Raw genomic sequence first — 13,857 nt, 5'->3', positions numbered from 1 at the left:
AGTAAAAATCCTACACTTTAATAACATCTTGGCTGCTGGGATGGTAAAATTGACATTTGGAAATGGCTCATCTGTCTCTCGGCCTGAAGGTGCCACCATCATCAGTAGGTGAAGCAACGAGTCTTTGGCATAAGGCTACAGACTAATTACTAAAGATTTTACCAGTGTTGACCTGGGACAGTTTGAAAAATATGGGAGTAATAACATCTCCAAAGACAACAGAGTTGACTGATTCCTGTTAAATTGTATAGTAGCACTGCATAAGGAAAATAGAAATAGCTGTAAACAAGCCATGAATACCTAAAAGTCAGAGCTGGAGGGCCCCTGGGGTAGCCTTTATTGGCTGTGGGACAGAGTCTGTTGAACCACTTGCTGAAGAGGTAGCCAATTGTTGGAGTCACAGAACCCCCAGAGACATCTGAGCCTTGAATGTTTAGCTAACCTGGTTCTGTTAATGTGAAGGTGAGGAAATGAAGAATCCTAAACATAGGATGGTGTCATCTTGAGAGATGGCCTTGCTCCTCCCTCTGGGACCTTAAGGCTTGCAAGGTATCCCTTCTGTAGTATGAACTAGCAATGTTTGTTCTACTGGAGATACTGCAGAAGCCTCTTGCCTTAAGGCAATAGTCCTCCTCCTCTGCCCCCTTTCTCCTTTCTTGGCTGCCAAGCAACTAACTAACCAGTAACCAAGACACTGGCAACCTGTGTAAGAAGGAATAAAGGCTGAGCAAATGGGGATGCTGGAATTGATACATTGCCTAAGGCCAGAAGATCTGCTGATGGCTTTTACTCCATGAGAGGACCTAAAATCTACACCATTCACCGAAGGCCATCAGGAGAGCACTGGTGAGAGACGCATCATCACCATCACTAAGAAGTTTGGTGGTAGCTCTCCTCTGCAAGACTGGCATAAAGGTAAGAGAGGCAGCCACAGAGCTGACTTCCACAGAAACTGCCCCATGACTTAACGTCCATGGGAATAACAGCCCTGAAGTAATGGAAGCCAGTGGTGTTGCTTAGCTGCCAAAAACTAGAAGGTCACAATTATCCTAAGGCCATTCTTATATCCAAAGGAGCTTGGCCCACAAGGAGTTCTAGAGTAAGCTAATACAGCCTAGTCTCCCTCGGGGCAAAACAGATGGGCAGTCCTTGAGAGTGCTGATTAACATCTCTTACCCTAAAAAGCAAGAATGGAGGTGCAGGAGACTGAGGGCAGTGACAGCAATAAAAAGTCATGATCCCTTGCTTAGTTTCCAGACCTGAAACAGTTTTTAGATCGAGAACTGAATATGTGGATGAGTCCCAAAGAAGAAGAACCCTACCACACCATGGAAATTATGTAAATACATGACATTTCTCCAGAAAGGCTTTATGGCTATCTGAGTGACTGTACACTAGGGAAAAGAAAATCAGGTGTTTTGAGGACTTTTGGTCATAGGATTTGAGTTGATATCAGTATCTGCAGATTTAAAGCAAGATCACAGCCTTCCTGTTATAATGGGCACCTACCAGGCCAAGTATACTGCCTAAACTTGGTGTCACAGTGGGCCCCAAATGCATAATGAGTATTTATGTGGCAATGGAGTAACTACCACATTGGGTCCCTCGTCTGTGGACTAGGAGTTATAGCGGGGTTTGCCAAAGGGAACCTTCTGAAACTGCCCCCCATCCCTCTTCTCAGGATAGTAAATTAGGCACAGTGTTGTATTTGGGGGGAATAATGAAGATTACTGCCAACATTTAAGACCTAAAAGATACAGGAGTGCTGGTCCTATTTCTCTTTATTTAATGTAACAGTCCAGCCCCTATATAAACTGGATAGATCCTGGAGAGTTACTACGGACTTCTGCTGACTTAACCAAGTAATAACTCTTAGGACAACTGCTGTCCTATGCTGGACTCCTTGCTAGAACAGATTAGTAAGGCTTCAGATATATGGTGTGTCACTGACTTGGCAGTGTGGTTTTTTTTCCATTCCAATTAGAGAAAAGGATCAGAAACCATTGACCTTCACAAAGAACGGTCAACACTATTCATTTAGACTGAGTTTTTCCTCAGGGCTATGTTAACTCTCCCACCCTCAGTCATTAAGACATGGACCACCTAAATATCCTTCATGACAGTACACTGGTCCATTTTACTGACCACATCATATGGTTGGGCAGATGAGCAAGAGGTGGCTACTATGCTGAACACATCGGTAAGATACATGTACCCCAGAGGATGGGAGATAAATGCTAAGAAGACTGAGAGACCAGTCACTTGCAAAGGTTTAATCATCAGGGGAATGCAGGATATCTCCTCCAAAATGAAATATTGCTGCCTCTTGGCAGCCCCTACCACAAAGAAGAACATTTTGTAGGCCTCTTTTCCTTCTGGAGACCGAGGATTCTACAACTAGGAATAATACTCCAGCTCTTCTATCAAGAAATATGGAAGGCTGCCAATTTTGAATGGGGCCAGGGCAGGAAAGTTTCCTGCAACAGTTTCAAGCTTCATTGCAAGCAGCCCTGACAAGACACTTGCACCATGTGATCAAGGAGACTAGTGGTATCAGTGGTGGGGGCCAGTGCAGTGTGGAATATGGCAAGTCCAGCTGGAGAATCATAGTATAGGCCCCTGGGATTCTGGAGTAAGGTCAGGCCATCTGCAGCAGGCAATTGTAGATCTATTGAGAAACAGCTCTAGGCATGTCTTACTGGGTCCTGTAGAGGCAATGTCTGGCCATGAGATAGTTAAACCTGCCCCTCCCCTGAGTCCCTCTTGGAGTGAAGGACTGATTTTCTAAATCCATCATCATCTATATTTATTAGTTGACATTTGTAGTAAAAGGAAGTGTTTTTCCCTGTTCATTTACTTATTTTTAACAGATAGACTCCTGGATTCTTCGTTAACAGATTAAATCCATTACTGTCATCATTTTGATGTGGTAATTGTCCCACATTTGCCCTGTGGAGCCCCAGAATGTTCCCTGGCTGTGTCGGAATCCCCACATGTGTTATGTAATCAGTATACTTTGAGTCTTTTCATACTTTTTGGTACAATCAGTATTCCAGGTTCATCTTGTACTTCCCGTGTCCTAGCCCTGGAATCAGCCATTTTTTTTTCAAGGAAGCCTGCCTTCTTTTCATGGAAAATAGTATTCAGGAACCAAGATCTGAGTGCTAAGTTTGCTCCTACTGCTACTTGTGGTCCCTTTTAGCAGATACCTACATATGCAAATAGCTGTATTTATACCTGTTAAAAACCACTGGTTTGTTTTGATACCTTCAATTGCAGTCTGTCACTACATTCTATTCTCCCCCTTTTCCTTATTTGTAATTCCCTAACAAAAATAATTCTGGCTGCCATTATCTTTAAAGTATATTTTACTCATTTGCTCCAGGCTAAAGTACACAGAAGGTAGTTTTAAAATTGTTAATTCATAGTATTTTGATAAGACAATGTGTATATTTTTAGGTGATCCATCTGTTTACAACCCATCAGTTTGGCAGCTGAAAAGCTCTCTCTTAAGTAATGTTAATGAATTCAAACAAACTAAAGCCCCAAATAAGTGTCTAGGTCCGGAGAACTGGATGGCTCAGGACATTGTTAAAGGGCTACAGAACTTCAACAGTCCTGGTTAGTAGCTTCAAACTTCATGTCTGCTGTAACTCACATAATAGGTGACACAGAAATGTTTATATTGGGTAATAGTAAGTTGATCATGCCTTTATTTCCTGGATCTTAATAAGCATAATCATGGCACTAGGAGTTGGCACCTCAAGTGAAGGAAGGGACAGATTTCCCCCTCAAGGTGCAGTTGAATCTTTTTTACAAGCAACTTGCAGTAGTGCCTGAGTGGCTCAGTCAGTGAAGTGTCTGACTGTTCATTTCGGCCTAGGGCTTGATCTCACAGGTTTGTGAGTTCAAGCCCCACATCAGGCTCTGCACTGACAGTGAGGAGCTGGCTTGGGATTTTCTGTCTCCTTCATTCTCTCTGTTCCTCCTCCACTCATGATCTCTCTCTCTCTCTCTCTCTCTCTCTCTGTCTCTCAAAATAAACTTTAAGAAAAAAAGTTAATTATAATAGGTTGTTCTTAAGCTTTTTCTGCCCATGCACAAAGCACAGTTTCTCAGTGATATCTTTATGACATTGTGTTACAATGATATCCTTTTTAAAATTCATAACAGGTTTTATGATCTACTAATAGTTTAGAACAAATATTTAGGAAATGACTGAAGGAAAAAGATGTTATTAAATGCAGTACTCTTAATTTGGAGGCTAGCACTCTCTATACCAAACACTGAGGGAGATGTACAAGATGATATAAACTAAGTTTAGGATTTTGTGTAAATGTGCTGTCAACATCAGACTTCCAAGTATGCAAATCATCTGTACTTTGACACCAATTTCTTTTTGTTTTTAGTACTTTGTGTAGTTTTGCTAAATATCATTAAGCAGTTCCAACTTTCCACCTCAGCATTGAACAGTAAGCAGTCTAAAGACAAATGGATCCTTCTGCAATGATAGTATCTCTCTGAGGAAGGCTTAAATTTTGGTTATTAAGATCAGTATTTAGTGTTGTGCAGTACATTAGCTTTTTTCCTCTAAAATGAGAGGCAAACTTAAAGTTTATTACTCTCTTCAGCATAATGTCAGTATGTTAATTTGCCTGTTTTGCTTGGTATTTTACCTTTAGATTTACTGTTAACTGCCCTTCACTAAGAAGAAATTATGTTAAATGTTAAATCCTAAAGGTGGCCTGTTTTCTGTGATCTTGAACAACTTGGAAAAGAAAGGGGCACTTTTAATCTTTGAAAAGCACATTGACCTAATTCATAAGGCCTTGTGAAGGCTGTTATGCAAATGACTTGCCTTGACATTATCTTGTTTAAATAGCCTTAAATTAATGCATCTACATTAAGATAATGAAAAAATATATATAATTAAAAAAAAAAAAAAAAACACCTGTCAGTTGACTTTTGGTTCATCTCAATCAGTTTTATAAGAAGACCAGTGATATGCATACTCCTAATGTTAAGATAATCTGGTTGAGATTCCTTTAAAATAGGTTAATTTTTAAGTAAACATCTATGGTAGGCAGCTTTAAAGATAGCCCCCAATGATACCCACTTGGTGATATCCATACACTTGCTTTATTCCCTCCTATTTAGTTTAGCTAGATCTAATAACATGCTTCTCATTAATAGAATATGGTAAATGTAATGGGATGACATTTCCAAAGTTAGATTATGGATAGAGTCTGGCTTCCATCTTGCTTACCCTCTTTTTCTCTCTTACTCATTCCCTTTAATGGCAGCCAGTTGCCATATTGTTTGCTTCCGTATGAAGAGGCAAGGGTATGAAGGAGGTCTTTTACTGTCAGTGAAGAACTGAATCCTACCATAACTGTGCATGAGCTTGGCTACAAAATCTTCCTCTCTGTCAAGCCTTGATGATGACAGCCCCAGCTAACACCATGAAAACAGTCTTATGAAAAAACCCTGAGCCCCACTGTGCCAGATTTCCTGACCACAAGAAACTATGCGATAATAGGTGTTGATTGTTTTAGTTGCTAAATGTTGGGGTCATTTATTACTCAGCCAGAATTAACTAATACAATGTCCTTTAAAAAAAAAAAAAACTGTGTTTTCTGGTACAGTTCAGACTAGCATTTCCAGATCAATGATTTAGTTCAGTGGTTTTCAACCACTAACATTAAAATCACCTGGGGAGTTTTTTGTTTTTTGTTTTTAAACTACGAATGCCTGGACTTCACCCCTAGAAATTCAATTTGAATTATTCTGGGATGGGTTCAGGCCTTGGTATTTTTAAAAGTTCCCGAGGTAATTCCAGTGAGTAGATGAAGAATCACTGATTCAATATAAATTGATTTAGTAAAGCCCCCTCTGGGTGCCAGGTGTACAAGCTGTATTGTTGGGAGCTGGGGCTCACTTTTCATTCATTGGTCAGAAGAGAAGACAGGTAAACAATGAAAACAAGGTGCCAAATGTTCCAATAAAGTTATGTACAAGTTAATATAAACACAGAAAAGAAACACCTAACACAGTAGTGATAAAGTTAGAAAAGGTTTGACAGAGAAAGTTATTCTGGGGGTGCCTGAGTGGCTCAGTCGGTTACACATCCGTCTTGGCTCAGGTCATGATCTCACCGTTTGTGAGTTCGAGCCCCACTTCAGGCTCTGTTCTGTCAGCTCAGAGCCTGGAGCCTGCTTCGGATTCTGTGTCTCCTTCTGTGTCTGCCCTTCACCCACTCACACTCTGTCTCTCTTTGTCTCTTAAAAAATGAATAAACGTAAAAAAAAATTAAAAAGAAAAGGAAATTATTCTGGAGCTAAACATAAATGATGTTTATGTTTAATGTTACATTATGTTTAATGTAAATGATGGAGGGATAGGGGCACCTGGCTTGCTCAGGAGCATGTGGCTCTTGATCTGAGAATTGTGAGTTTAAGGCCCACATTGCATGAAGAGATTACTTAAAAATAAAGTCTTTTTAAAAAGTGTGGAGAGGCAAATATTGCAGGCAAATGAGTGCAAGAGTAACTGCACAAAGTTTTTAGAGAATAAGGAGGGCAGTAGTATGTTCATATTTGACTAATAGGACAGGATAAATCTAGAAGGGTAGAGGGAGTGTTGACAAAACTCTAAATTAGGGGTATGGAGACCAGTCAGGATGATGACATGACCTGAAGTGGTAGCAAAAGGGATGAAGCAAAGGACGAGATTAATTTGCTAACCAGGATATATAATGTATAAGACTGGGAGCATGCCCTGAAATGCAAAGGGAGGAGCCCGTGATGACTCCTGGGTTCTGGCTTGGCAATTGTGTGGGTGGTAGACTGTAACTTTGGCAACAGATATGGGGGAAGCAAAAGCAGAACACAGAAGGAAATGAACAGTTCAGTGTTAGATCTAAGTTTAAAGCTTCAGAAGAAACAACTGGTTGCAGTTGGCACTAGAAATGAAAACCAAATTGCCATGTGACTTGCCAAGAGAGCACATCCTGGGGATGATTTTGTGTATTTTGAAATAATTGAGAGCACAGCTTCTGTTTGGTCTCCATATGTGTTGGTGCAGTCACCTAACACCAAGACAAGAATGATCTTAAGAATTAGCTATACTGACTTCTAGAGAGCTTTCTATTTCACTAAGCCAAAGAAACCTTTAAAATTGTACTGCATAATCTGCTTTTCACTTTTCTTGTCCACTGACTACAGTTCACTCAGATCACACTCTTCTCCTTAGGTGCCTTTGCTCCTCTTCTTCTTAGGTTAGTAATGCCTCGGCTTACCCAACTATAAGAATTTTGAACTGACATCAGATTGCATTGTGTCCTGAAGTGTAAAGGGTTTGGATAGTGATATCACATGTCCTCATTATGGTCATTTCCCCCCTTCCCCCCCCCCCAGTTTTACTGAGAGATAATTGACCCACATCATTGTGTAAGTTTAAGTCATACAGAAGTTGGTTTGATTAACATATTTTGTGATGCAATTATGACAATAGGTTCAGCCAATGTCCATCTTCTATAGATATAATAAAAAGAAAAGAAAGAAAAAAAGTTAAAAATTTTCTCCTATGATGAGAACTCACAGGATGTACTCTGAACAACCTTTCTATTTTTCATACAGCAGTACAGCTACAGTCACAATGTCGTACATTACATCTCTAGTATTTATCTTATAACTAGAAGTTTGTACCTTTTGAACTCCTTCCTCCACTTTCCCCTCCCCCTGCTCACTGCATCTGGTAACCACAAGTCTGATCTTTTCCATTTTTTTTTCCTTTTTTAGATTCTGCCTACAAGTTGAGATCATACAGAATTTGTCTTTCTCTTAATTTCATTTAGCATAATACCTTCAAGGACCATCCATATTATTACAAAACTGGTAGACTCTCCTTACTTTTTATGGCTGAATAATATTCCATTGTATCTATATACCACAACTGCTTTATCCATTCATCCATTGATTGTTTCCATGTCTTGGCTATTGTACATAATGGTGCTGTGAACATGGGGGAGCATATATCTTTTTGAGTTGGTGTTTTTGTTTCTTTTGGATATATTCTCAAAAAGGGAATTGATGGATATTGTACTTCTATTTTTTAATTTTTTGAGGAGCCTCCATATCATTTTCCCTAGTGGCTATACAAACTAGCAATCCTATCAACAGTGTATGTGGGTTCCCTTTTTTTCCACGTCCATGTCAGCTTTTGTCATCTCTTTATTTTTTGATGTTGGACATTCTAACAGGCATGAGGTGATACTTCATTGTGGTTTTATTTGCATTTCTTTAATGACAAGTGATATTGACCACCTTTTCATGTACCTGTTGGCCTTTGGTATGTCTTCTTTGGTAAAATGTCTATTTAGGTTTTATTTTGTTGTTTTTGCTTTAGGTGTCATATCCAAAAACATCATTACAAAATCCATGTCAAGATGCTTTATTCCTGGGGCACCTGGGTGGCTCAGTCCATTAAGCATTCAGCATCTACCTGGGTCATGATCTCTGTTTGTGAGTTTGAGCCCCTTATAGGGCTCTCTGCTGTCAGCACAGGGCCTGTTTCTCTTCTGAACCTCTATCCCCCACTCCCCTGTGTATGCAGGCTCTCTTCCAAAATAAATGAAAACATTAAACAAGATGCTTTATTCTTATGTTTTCTTTCTTCTGGGAGTTTCAACTAGTTTCCTAGCTGCCCCTGCTGAGGGTTTCACACTTAAGTCTTTAATCCATTTTAAGTTAAATTTTTTGAGTGGTGTATGATATGGGTCCAGTTTCATTCTTTAACTTTTGAATATCCACTTGTCCCATCACCATTCATTGAAAAAACTACCTTTTCTCCGTTGAGTATTCTTGGCTCCTTGTCAAATATTAGCTGACCATATTGGTCATTTGTTTTAACTCAATGCAGTACATTTGGTTCAGCCCCTCAATCTGTGTAAAACATGTAGTCCCATGTATCAGAGTGAAGTTACAGTGTTATGATTTTGGGTTTTCAAAAAAATTTTTAATGTTTATTTTTGAAGGAGAGAGAGAGAGACAGAGCATGAGTGGGGGAGGAGCAGAGAGAAAGGGAGACACAGAATCTGAAGCAGACTCCAGGCTCTGAGCTGTCAGCACAGAGCCTGATGCGGGGATCGAACATGACCTGAGCCAAAGTCTGACGCTTAACTGACTAAGCCACCCAGGTGCCCCGCATGTTATTATTTTGAATCCCTGACACTTTTGAACTTCTAAAACTAAATTATTTCTTCTCTAGTCTAGACAGCTTATACACTACCTCCCCCCCATACCTCCCTCCCACCTCCCAGGAAGCAGAGAAGCCACAGGGAAATACAAGTGAATCTTCCTGTGAAAGGAAGGGTTGCACTTTGTCTCATCATCAAGCCTGCCTTGGGGCTGGTATAAAAAAAAAAATGCTGATGTCCACATAACGTGTATCTCTTAAGTAAATCAAACCTGTAATTCAACTTGGCTGCCTCTAAGTCATTTTGATTCCTGCCAACAAGAACATTAATGAACTTAGTATCTCCACAGGTTTATTCATGTGTAAGACCCACTTCCTTATTCCTCTTCCTTGTTCCAGCACCTGCCCCTGCTCCATCTGATAAAGTGGAAAGCTCGAATAGGTCATACAAATCCAGATCATCACTTAAACCCCTATTCTTGTTGGCAGCGTTCTGTAATTCTGTCTGATTTTAGGAAGGCAAACAATAAAGTTTCTAGGCCTTGGATTTGGAAAAAAAAATCCATACACTAGTAATTATTGTCATGATGAAACATTTTATGAAATGTAGGTTATTCATGCCTTTATTTTTCCTACTTCTGTTTTCCCTTTGACAATGATAAGTAATTCCATTATGTTGTACTTTAGCTGTAGGGTCTTGGTTTACCTCCATGGATTTACAGTTGGAATATTCCAGATCAAGTTGTACTTCGGTAGATTTCCCCAAATGGCATGAGACTGATATAGGAATATGCTTAAAAAATAAATAAATAAAGACATGAACCTAATTAGTCAAAAAATTTTAAGTTAAAGATATAAAAGAATATATACCATTTTCTCCCAAATTTGTCTACATGTTAGAATCACTAGAGGTCTCTTTAAAATCCCAAAGCCCAGGCCACCCCCAGATCAATTAAATCATACTTTGTAGCAGTAGGATACAGGCATCAGTAGTGTTTTGACCCCCTCAGGTGACTCCAATGTGCAGACAAACTTGGGAATCACTGATCTAAATAGCTCTGTTACTTCATGATTGCAAGAAAACACAGCTGTGGCATTTTCTCCCTAGACTCCTCTCCTAGCCATTGGTGGGAAGTTCTCTGCTTTTCAAGTCCTCTATCAATTTTGTGAACTTTGAACTTAAAACAGGGGCAATGAATGAAAGGGAATTAAATCATTGGAAGGCAACAATTAACTAACTGAAAACCACAGATGGATATGAAATAGGTGATTGTAATTTCTTTGTTATTTTTATTTGTTGTAATTTTACTTGATAGCGTAAGTTTTGTGTCTCAGATTTTTCTGTTCCATTTTCAGACACAGAGCTGCTTATACAGCTAGTTTAATGAAACTCTGGTCCACCGGGGTGACATTTTTTTCATGCTTTCGATGATTGTTTTAGAATTCCTTCTTTGAGTTAGTCAGCTTTAAAATACCTAACCCAGAGTAGGTATGCATTGATAGAGAATTGTCTATTTTCTTTGCTTTAAAGAAACACAGTTTGACACAAAGATAAGCATTTAAAATTTTATTTTCTGTGTATACACAGCACATTACTTATTTATATAAGCAATCACTGGCTGTCCAAAAACTGAGGGAAGCTTAATTTTAAATATAGCAGCAACTCTTTACTCATCGGTGGTGAATTTACATGGTTGACACCCTTTATCAAAACTCAGAACTAGCAGTTGTACAAAAATCACCATGCTGGCCTATAAAATTTTAAAGCAATATTGTAACCCAATAAAATAATGATTGTGCTCTATGCCTATATGTATCTTGAGAGAGATTAATTAAAGGAAGTAAAATTGCAATTGAAGCTGTTGGATGGTTGAAATTATCTGAAAAAGTGTGATCTTGACTTTAATGAATTAACAAGTAAGCTTCTTGCAATAAGTATTTAATTAATTTTAAACCATATTTGATTTAGAAACCATTTGTACTTAATTTCTGGTCTAGTGTTCAATTAAAATCGTCTGTAATATTCACAGTCTCTAGATCCTTTTCTTGGTTTGGTTATCTTGCTGCTTGGTCACTGACTACTACTGAGCAGTGGGGAAATAAGGCCTATGGCTGTGATCTTCTAATTCCTCAGATGTCAGGGGGAAATTCTCAGGGAAAAAGTTTGCCTAGAAAATGCATGGTTTTTTTTCCTCAGATTTTATCCTTGAAGTAACCATGTGGGAGAGGTAGTAGAAACAAATGAGAACACATGTGTGTCATTAAAAACAAAACACTTGACATGTTGCAGTTACTTTTCTACAATCACTTTTTTTCACAGGAAGACTTTGGATAAGTCATTATTGAGAAAGCTAAGGACCCCTGTGTTGTATTGAAAGCACACCAGCTGGGAAATGAGAAGGCCTGGGTTTGAATTCCAGTTACTCACAAATATAAGGTAATATTTTTATCCCTCCTCTGTTAAAACACTTTTTTAATATATGAAGTTTACATTTTGCCCTACAACATATTTTCTTCTCAATTAAAAAAATTATATTCTGTACTGTCAGTTTTTATTTCATCATAAGTGAGGGCAGCCATGGTATATATGAGCCAAATGGTAATTAAACCCAACACAGTGAGATTTGACTTTGGAATAGGTCTTAGAATTTATATTTGATTGTGAGTGATGTTTCGAGGAACCCTAATTCAATGTCACCCATCATCAATAATAGTGATGTTGGAGAACAGGAATTATGGCCTACAACTCTTATATAATGTTGTTATAGTATATAGTTATATTTGGGGAAATATCCTTTGACTCATACTATTTTTGAGCCATGTAATGGGCTAGAATGTGGATTCTACTTAGGTAGAATAATGCACCTTCATGCTAAGATTACTTAAACAGAAATGCCCATTTTACTTCAGTGTTTATCTTTGCCAGGAGATACAAATAATTAAAATAGGGAGAGACAAATAATTATTTTGCCTTTAAGGCGTTGATTCTGAGTGTTAGATTAAATAGACAGACTGTTGACCACATGTGACTTAAGCAGTATTGTTGGTTATTTTACCGAGCATTGGATGAGGGCTTGCTTGAAGAAAGCTATGCTGTGGATAAACCTTTACTAGATCAAGAGTAACCTGCATTGCCCTCTGTGTTGTTGGTACCACAACATTATTCGGTGATATTGACTTTGAAAAATTAAATTTAACTTCTAACAGCACAGATCAGATTTAGGTATTCTTAAATGTAAAACTGATTTTGACCTCCCCAAGAGCTATTGAATAATAATAACCCTGGATGGGTGAATAAAGTTGCCATATAGAATTTTCTGTGTTCCTTTCAGTAAATCCATTCCGGAGCATAGAAGTGGGCAGTTGTTCAACCCATGTTCTTTTTTGTGTGTTATGTCAGAATTTGATAGCGTCACTGTGTTATCCATGATTTGTAATGGGATCAGTGCTGAAAGAGGCTTTGAGGATATGATTCACCAGTATTTAGACATCACAGGTAACGTAGGTTAAACATATTGAAACAGATTGAAAGAAAACACAATAGCTATTACCAATTAATTCAGGAGCAAGGAGAAAAATGGGTTGATTTTGGCCTAACTCAGGTGAAATAACTTATAAGCGGACATGGCTGGCTTAGTTCAGTGTGTGTGTGTGTGTGTGTGTGTTTTCCAAAGAAGCAGACATTCTAAAATTAGAATCAACGTTACTGGTGGAAGCAGGAAACTTCAGAGTAGGGCATTAGGTGTACGATCAGAGTAAAGCTGCTTTTGTGTCACAGCTGTAAGGAAAGAATGATGCTCGTTTTTTCTCAAGTACTGCTTCTGCATAGTTGTATCAGCAAGTTATATCAATAGACAAAGGAGAGACTAAGAATATATACATACAATTCTACCATCAGCCAAAAAGCCACATAAATCTTTCACATTTTCAAATAACATTCATGACAGGGAATAGTTCATTAGTGAAATTCTAAATCCTTATCTCTTCCATTTTTTAAGTTCATTCAAGCTTTTAATATTCGCTCAGCAGAAGTGGAAGGGAACAAGAAAAATCTAGTACTGAATCATGGTGTTTTTTTTTTCTTTGTAACAAATAGGTTTTAAAGTGTGTATATTATACACACACATATATGTATATATTGTATGTATTTAATATTTAGCATAGTAACCCAAGGGGTTTTTTTAGAAGTATTTTACTGTGAAGTGTAATATTCTTAAAGTGATAACAGTGGGGCGCCTGGTTGGCTCAGGCAGTTGAGTATCCAACTCTTGTTTTTGGCATGGACAGTGCGGAGCCTGCTTGGGATTCTCTCTCCCTCTCTCTCCCTCCCTCTCCCCGCTCATGCTCTCTCTCTCTCTTTCTCTCAAATAAACATTTTTAAGTGATAACATGACATCTAGAGTTTACAAATGGTTATAAGAATAAACATGCCTTGTAACTGCCACCCATAGTTAAAGAAAAACTACGTGGAAAAGTTTGACCAGCATGCCAAAAGCCCTGTGGGTCCCTTGACAATCACAACCTTCTCCCCACACTTGTCCTTTCTTCTCTGAGAAAGTTCTAACTTTACTTTTTAGGTAATCATTTCCTTGTTTTTCTTTTTTTTTTTTTTAAATTTTTTAATGTTTTATTTATTTCTGAGAGAGAAAGAGAGAGAGAGAG

This window comes from Hyaena hyaena, unplaced genomic scaffold (genome assembly GCF_003009895.1).
Source record: "Hyaena hyaena isolate Hyena2069 unplaced genomic scaffold, ASM300989v1 scaffold_1904, whole genome shotgun sequence".
Lineage (NCBI taxonomy): Eukaryota > Metazoa > Chordata > Mammalia > Carnivora > Hyaenidae > Hyaena > Hyaena hyaena.
Note: the sequence above shows the minus strand (reverse complement) of the source record.